Consider the following 8,056-nt stretch of genomic DNA (forward strand, 5'->3'; position numbering starts at 1 on the left):
AGATAGACGAGTGTGGGGAGGGGGGACCATAGATTGGAGCTCAGACGAGCACTTGCCATGGAAATAATGATAAAACAGAGACAACCTCGCAACGTCTCGCGAAAGGAAGAGAAAAGGGCATCTCCCACTAGGTTATGAAGTCTATTTTGAACCATGGATAAGGTCTTTCTAGCAGCTGCTGCCCAGATGTGGCAACGGTACTCCATCCTTGGACGTACCTGGCTTTTATATAGGTAGAGAATTGCATCAGCAGTGAAATATCTACTGGATCAATAGAAGGATACCACTATTTTCCCAGCGACCTTGGCAACTAAAGTATTATTTAATTATTCCCATTCTGGGTTCTATTTTAGCAACATTTCGGTCAAACTGTCTTCGTGGATTAAATAAAGGTTACGTTCGAAATTCTGTGCAGATGTCTGTTTCCGACAAGATACAACTGACAATGGTCGGAGGTGAAAATAACACTAAGGAATTAGTTGGTAGCAAAGTATAGTATCGGTTCTAATAATGCAATTCACCTTCTATGTTCTCGATCAGTGGAGGAGAGATCCTTATAGACTGAGGCAATTTTATTTTTGTTCCTATCCAGAGATCCCCTGTTTGGGGACTGGTTTTTCGCCACATTAAAAACCGACCTTATATCTAACTCTGCCCTTGTGAGGAAGCAAGTAAATGGGAACACTGAAGATGAGTTTACTAGTCCGATTAATTTAAATAATTTAATGCTTTATTCAATTCTGTATATATCTTGTTTATATAAGAGTTTTATATACATGTATGCATTACTTAAATATTTCGCGAATTAAGATTGTTAATTTTAGTTCAAATGTTTACACAAAAGTTGTTAGTCTGGATTTTCTTTAGACCTAATTTTTACAATGCATAACGTTTTGGATGACTTCATGTTTTATATTAATTAGGTTATCATTAGACGCCAATCTGGGATAAATTTTAAAGAAAAAATGGGTTACAATTCTTATATTTTACTTACGTTCTTACCATCAATAATAAGCCGTTTCACGGTTTCTTATTAAACTCGCAAATATAATTTATTGAAATTCTGCGTTATTTCCAATATTTCCAGCGATTTTTTTCCTTATGAAGTCAAGTGGTTTTTGTAGCTAGTTTAAAATTATAACTGTTTACGAATCTATAAAATTTATTTCTATCTTAATTCTATAACTTCGCATTCATAAACATTCAGTTAAAATACTTCAACTGTTAAATTGCTATTTATTTTCGTATTATTAGAGATTATTTCAGTGGAAGTTAAACTGATAGTTTTACGGTGTTTTTATTAATAACCTTTCTCAATCTAGTTTTTTTTTTATTTCAATCATTAAATAACTCGTAAAGCAAACCACTTTACAAACACGTGAAAAACTCTATACTAGACATGCAAATGAATTTTTAGATGAGAAAATGATCATTTGTATCATTTGTGTTTATTCAGACCACATGCACTAGGTAAAATATACTAGGTCACTAACATACCTGAATTGTTTAACTCTTCTCTTTCCTCATGTCTTATATTTGTCCATTATTTCGTTTATTTCATTCCCTTCCTCCCAGATGTATTACTTCATTCATTGTGTATTATTTTCGTTATATGTAACCTCCAATCTTCTTCAGGTGTATTTTTTTTATTTACACAGTGATCACCACTTATCAAGGCCCGGAAGCCACTCAGGGATAAGGGTTATTGCAAGTACATTACGTTAGTGTGGAGATTTGATGAAGTGTTTACTTAAGGGGGCGGTTCATTAGGAATTTGTTAACATTGGACTTGAAGACATTCAAGCTGTAGTCCGGTGGGAAGCAGGCAGACGGAACAGAGTTCCACAGGCGTTCAGTTCTATTTTGTCAAATTCGGAAATCTTTCTGTTGCACTCGGGAATCTGAACTCTTCATTTTGTCTAATTTTAATTGTAATTTTTACTGCATCATTAGAAGAACAAGACGTTATTATGTTCTAGAATTAAAGATCGCAATCAATTGTATCTCGACGGATCATGCTGAAATAATAACGTTATTATTTGGGAGGGAGGCTTTGTTAACTCTTCTGTATTACATATGTTATGGGAACTTATGCAGAAGACGAACCGTGATATTATTTTTAGATATGGTATTTTTAGATATGGTATTCAGATTAAATTCCATGTTTAAGGCATGGTTTGTTTATTAAAATGTTAGGGGTAAGTACAGATTAGTTAGAAAACTCCTTTCTCCTTCCCATGAGTATCTACATATGTTTGTTTGTGCGTGTGCGCATACGTTACAAATTACGCTGAGTGTAGGCCACAGTCGGGAATATTACGTATAATTTAAAAATATACTAACGGCTAGCATCCAAAAATATAACTGTACAAATGTAAAATGTAAAAAAATATATTCAAGAATCTGCACAATACAATTGTGTAAGAAAGATAAAAAACAAATAAACAAAACAGAAATGGATTGATAATAATAAGAAATGTCAGATGCATACTCCACCAAACACCCACACAAACTCACGCATGCACGAACTATAACAAGAACCATTAGCGAAGGGAAATACGCGCAATGAGATAGAGATAGAGATAGAGAGAGAGAGAGAGAGAGAGAGAGAGAGAGAGAGAGAGAGAGAGAGAGAGAAAATAGGCTGAGGGAATAGTAACCCTTTACACACAGTGTGAACCCCGTATAATAATAAGGAATATCAGTCCCACAATTATAAAGCAACTATTAGAGTGATTTGCACACACACACACACACACACACACACACACACACACACACACACACACACACACACACACACACACACACACACACACACACACACACACACACACACACACACACACACACACACACACACACACACACACACACACACGCGCGATTATAATGACCTATGCATTAAATGAATTTGGTGCTGGACGAAATAGTATTTCTCTTAGTGATGCCATATTTGAATTTCAGTAACCGTTCGTTTATAAAGGGAAGAATTGGATTCAGGAATATGAGAATTTTCAGAGATCAGCTAATCAGAGTGGATGGACTTTGAGAGGGAGACTGTATTATTTCTGAATCGGAAATTGGAAAGATTATGTTAGATCTATGCATGTATGAGCCAATTACGGTCGGTGTAATTACAGAATGGTACATGTAAAATTCGCCCCGGTGGCAATTGGTAGCATGATAGAATTAAATATTTAGAGAGAAAAATAGGGACTCCTTCATCTATAGATGTTTCCATTGTTATGGTGTTGCTCGTATGATGTAATGTAGTATTTTATTATCACAACTAAATTTGTCTAAAATGGTTTCTTAAAGCTACTAAGATAGTGGTAGTTAGCTTAGACGTATTGAATTTGCATGTTGCATCTGTTATTGCAAACCTACGATACTTTTGTCCAGAGGGGAATTTTTGCGTCTACTTTATTAGTATAGGGATTAAAATTGTTCATTATTGATAAGTTGCTGAATGGACCCATTATTAGATATAACCTAGAGTGATGCTAACTCTAACAGACGTCGTAAATGTCGAATAATTCAATCGATACAAATCAATACTTAACTAAGTTTGTCTATATGTGAACATGTTAAAAAATAAATTTATTTCATTAAAGCTTTAAACACTTATGATTTTCCTCGTTAGCATGTATATTATATACGGCATAACCATGTTGACACCGAAGTTAAGCAACGTTGAGCCTGGTCAATACTAAAATGGGTGAACATTTGAGAATACCTGGAGCTGTATGTGAGAGTACGTCCACATCTGCTTGCAATAACTGCAAAAACATAACGTTGACATCTCCCCTAGGCGGGATATACAAGCGATTAGGGATCGCATGTAAATTTGATATTCCCTAGACATTTCCAGCTTCTGGGGATGTCGGTTCAACCCGCTTAGGGCAAATGCTTCTGTCTCGCTTGCATATAGACATCAATTTTTAATGTACATAAATTCCAGTGAATATATTCGCAATCAGTTCGCGGTTAAATCAGCCGAAATATTTTGAATATAATCATGAGGGTAGTGGTCCGAAAAATCCAAGTCAGTTCAACTACAGGGTGGTCAAAAAGTCAGGTAACATGTTAAAGGTAGAAAAAACAATATGATCCATTATAATCTCTATTCGTTTAATATTATTTGTTTAAATATTTGAGTGTAATATTAAACTACCCCTCCTGATTTCTGGCTTTGGGGCTATGTAAAGGATAGCGTTTATGGCAAGAAGCCTGATACAATAGCGTCTTTAAAGTTATTTATTGAAGAGGAGATTGCGCGGATATCAGCTGACATGATTACACGCGTTACACAATCAGTGGTTAATCGCTTCCAGCGATTGATAGAGAGAAATGGACGACAATTAACAAAATAAACATATTTCATGTTTGTTTCATTTTATATTTCAATGTATGGTACTTAAATATACGTGTATTGCTAATATCGTTTTTCTTTAAAATGTTACCTGACTTTTTGACCACCCTGTAGAAAAAACAATCAGCAATATCTCACCCCTTCACTTTAGATGTTTTCATACTCTAACAGCAAGCTTCCTCGCACTGCTTAGCTTTGGAATTCCCTCCCTGCTGAACGTTTGCACCAACATGCAGATTTTTGTTAATTGGTAGTCATCATTTATCAATGATCGAAGGCCACTCGAGGATAAGGGTTAATGAATATAAGATGGTAGTGTAGGAATCGTTGATGGTGTAAATTGGGTAGAATTTGATTATTTATGAAGGCGGCTCAACAAGAACTTGTTTACATTAGATTTGAAGACTACCATGTTGTATTCAACCGGGAAGCAGGATAGCGGAACAGTGTTCCACAAGCGGGCAGCTCTAAGAAAGAAGCTTTGTCCATGGCATCTGCGTTTAGATTCAGGCCCAGTTAGAGAGTGAGGTAAATCGTATATAGTGGTTTTAGAGTCGAGTATTTTTGTGAAAGCTTAACAAGGGGGGGGGCGATAGATTGAAGCTCAGTCGAGAGCTCGCCATGAAAATAACGATAGAGCTGAAACACTCTTGCAGAGTCTTTTCTGTGGGGAAAAGGTTGCAGGGAAGAGAAAAGAGCATCTGTTAGGTTTCAAAGCCGTTTTGAACTCTGTCAAGGCTAGATAGGACGCGCCGAGCAGCTCCTGCCCAGATGTTGCAACAGTATGCCATTTTAGGGCGTACCTGGCTCTTATACAGATAGAGGCATCGGAAGTGAGATACTTACTGGAGTGGTAGAGTGATCCATCCATTTTTCCAGCCATCTTGGCAACAGATTTGATGCATGTGTTCCATTTCAGATCAGAAGTGGAGGTCAAACTCAAGCTTGTCAAGACATTGTGCTTTCCCAAAACGAGAGCCATTCATTTCAATTGGAGCGTGATGGAGGTTATAGCGATTATGATGAAAGGAGAGAAGCTTGGTTTTTCGATGCATTAAAATTAACAAGCCACCCTTTTCCCCATTGCACTACGTTCCCAATATCAGAAGAGAGAGAATCAGAAAGATCTTGGTCATTGCTGGCGTTTGATGTGTTACCAAAGATTGTAGTGTCGTCTGCATAGATGTCTACTAATAACCTAAGAATGTGATTTAGGAGATCATTGATGAGGATTATTTTAATATAAGGTTAATAACCACTTCGTTGCACAACTCCCCACAATACAGCATAATCACTTTGGCGCACCGTTTCTAATTAGATCAGCGAAGTTAAACAACATTGAACCTGGTCAATACCAGATGGGTGACAAATTTCGGAATACCCAGCGCTGTATGTAGGAGGACGTTGATACCTCTCTGCAAAAACTGCAAAACTGCAAAACCCTAAGGTCGTCATCTCCTCTGACGGGGGATATACATGCTACGGAAGACCGCTTGTGAATTTAATATACCCTTGACAATCTTCCTTCGGAGGAAGCTGGTTCAACCCGCCCAGAGAGAATGCCGTAGACATACATATGCAACTCTTAGGATGCCTCTGTAGGTATTAACCCTAACAGTAGCCCCTTACGTTTTAGTGGTAATATGTCCCATTTAGATTGGACTAAAATAAAATAATAAATTAGATCGAGATCTGAGGCGCTAGCAGGCCAAATCTGATGGGTATACTAATAATGAAATTGGAAAAAATATTTTGGAGGATATAAACTGTGGTTAAGCAAGTGGGAAAGTGACGCCCTCCCCTACATTTCCATAAAGTAGTCAATGCAAACTGTCTGTCCATATATCCTTTTTATTGTCGCTATATTTATACGGTATAATCGCGTTGACACACCGGTTCGCCTTCGATCACCGAAGTTAAGCAACGTTGAACCTGGTCAGTACTAAAATAAGTGACCATTTGGGAATTCCAGGTACTGTATGTGCTCTCTGCTTATCTCGGCATTGTCTCCAGTCATCCCAGACTTCTCATTGCTGGTCTCAAGCAGTGCCGACTCAGGAGAGGTGTGGTTGGATATTGTGCAACCCTTGCTTCACATTGATACCTCTGTTCAGTCTTAAGAGACAATGGATACCCTCTGTAAGGGTAGTTGCGCAAGTAATTGTGAGTAATTGCCCCTTACAGAGAGTATCCATTGTCTTTCGAGACTGAACGGAAGCGTTATATTTATAGTCACGATAACTGTGTACCTCTCCTTTGACATTTAGTTAGGAGCAAAGTGTAGCATCTGTTTTGATACTACACGTCATATTATTTGTCCTTTGTCTCTTGAAGGTTTCTCTTCTAGATTACGGCAATTTTTATTTTTGTAACAATCCCGGAGTTCCCCTGTTACGGGAGCGGCATTGTTCCTACATTAAAAATCGGTCTGGTGCCGAACTCTTACCTTGTGGGGAGGCAATAAATAGGATCGGTGTTCCTCTTCAAGTACAGATATCGTGATTATAGTAAAAATGTCCTCAAATAGCTTACGCAACTATATGTGCGTGTGTGTATATGTGTGCGTATATGTGTGTGTATGTGTGCGTATATGTGTATGTGTGTAGGTATGAGTGTGGATTTCTGTATGCATATGTGTGTATGTGTGCGTGTGTATGTGTATGTGTATGTGTGTGTATGTGTATGTGTGTACCTATGCGTGTTTCTGTATGTGTATGTATATGTGCGTATGTATGCGTGTGTATGTGTGCTTGCATGTGTACATGTATGCGTGTGTATGTGTGTATATATATGTGTGCGTGTATGTACTCGCGCGCTATAAGGTGTCCTTGAGATATTCAATATATTTTACAGGTTCTGCATCAGTTAAAATGGCGGAAATCCATCTTCGTTTGTTGTCCGATCGTATAGGTTTTTAAATCTTCAGTCGACGGTCGACAGAGCTTAATGTCATTAAAAAAATGTATTTATTTTAAATATCTAAAAATTAAATATGAGAGATTCCCTTTTTTAAATTGATTCTTTTTCAATGTTATTTTCTGAGCAATAAAAGACACAAGCAGACCAAAAGTGTTTGGGTTGGAGGCTGCCAAATGGAGAAAGAGATAGTGAGAAAAACATAGACTGAGAAAAATAGAAAGGGGAGACAAGGAGAAAGAAAGGGAAATGGAGAATAAGAGAGAGAGAGAGACAGAGAGATGGGGGGGGAGAGATAAATTAGATACAGAGTAAGGGAGAAATAGAAGAAGAGGAAAAAATACGAAAAGAAGAAGAAATAGAGATAGAGAGAAAGAGGAAGAAAATGATTATATATATATATATATATATATATATATATATATATATATATATATATATATATATATATATAGTGGGGAAATAAAAGTCAAGGGAAAAGAGAGATGGAGTGAGAACGAGAGAAAAAGGAAAGAATAGAGAGCGAGAGATGGCGAAATAGAGAAGAAAGAGAGCGAGGGTGAAAGAGAGTTAATAAGAGAGAGTGAGAGAAAGGGAAAGGTAGATAGAGAGAAAAGGGATAGAGGGACAAAGAGAGAGAAAGCGAGATAATGAAAAAGAAAGAGAAAGAGAAAGAGAAAAATAGAAGAATGAAAGAAGGAGAGAAAGTAGAGAAATAGAGAGAGAGAGAGAGAGAGAGAGAGAGAAAGGGAGATAGGAGGAAGA

The 8,056-nt window shown here is 37.2% G+C and overlaps 1 pseudogene; it reads left to right on the top strand.

Annotated features, from left to right (window-relative positions):
- The first annotated feature begins 6,241 nt into the window (after window positions 1-6,241).
- Window positions 6,242-6,359, top strand: LOC145296334 (5S ribosomal RNA; annotated as a pseudogene).
- The last annotated feature ends 1,697 nt before the right edge of the window (window positions 6,360-8,056 follow it).

The sequence above is a fragment of the Euprymna scolopes genome, chromosome 16 (genome assembly GCF_053919585.1).
Source record: "Euprymna scolopes isolate OS-2025 chromosome 16, ASM5391958v1, whole genome shotgun sequence".
Lineage (NCBI taxonomy): Eukaryota > Metazoa > Mollusca > Cephalopoda > Sepiida > Sepiolidae > Euprymna > Euprymna scolopes.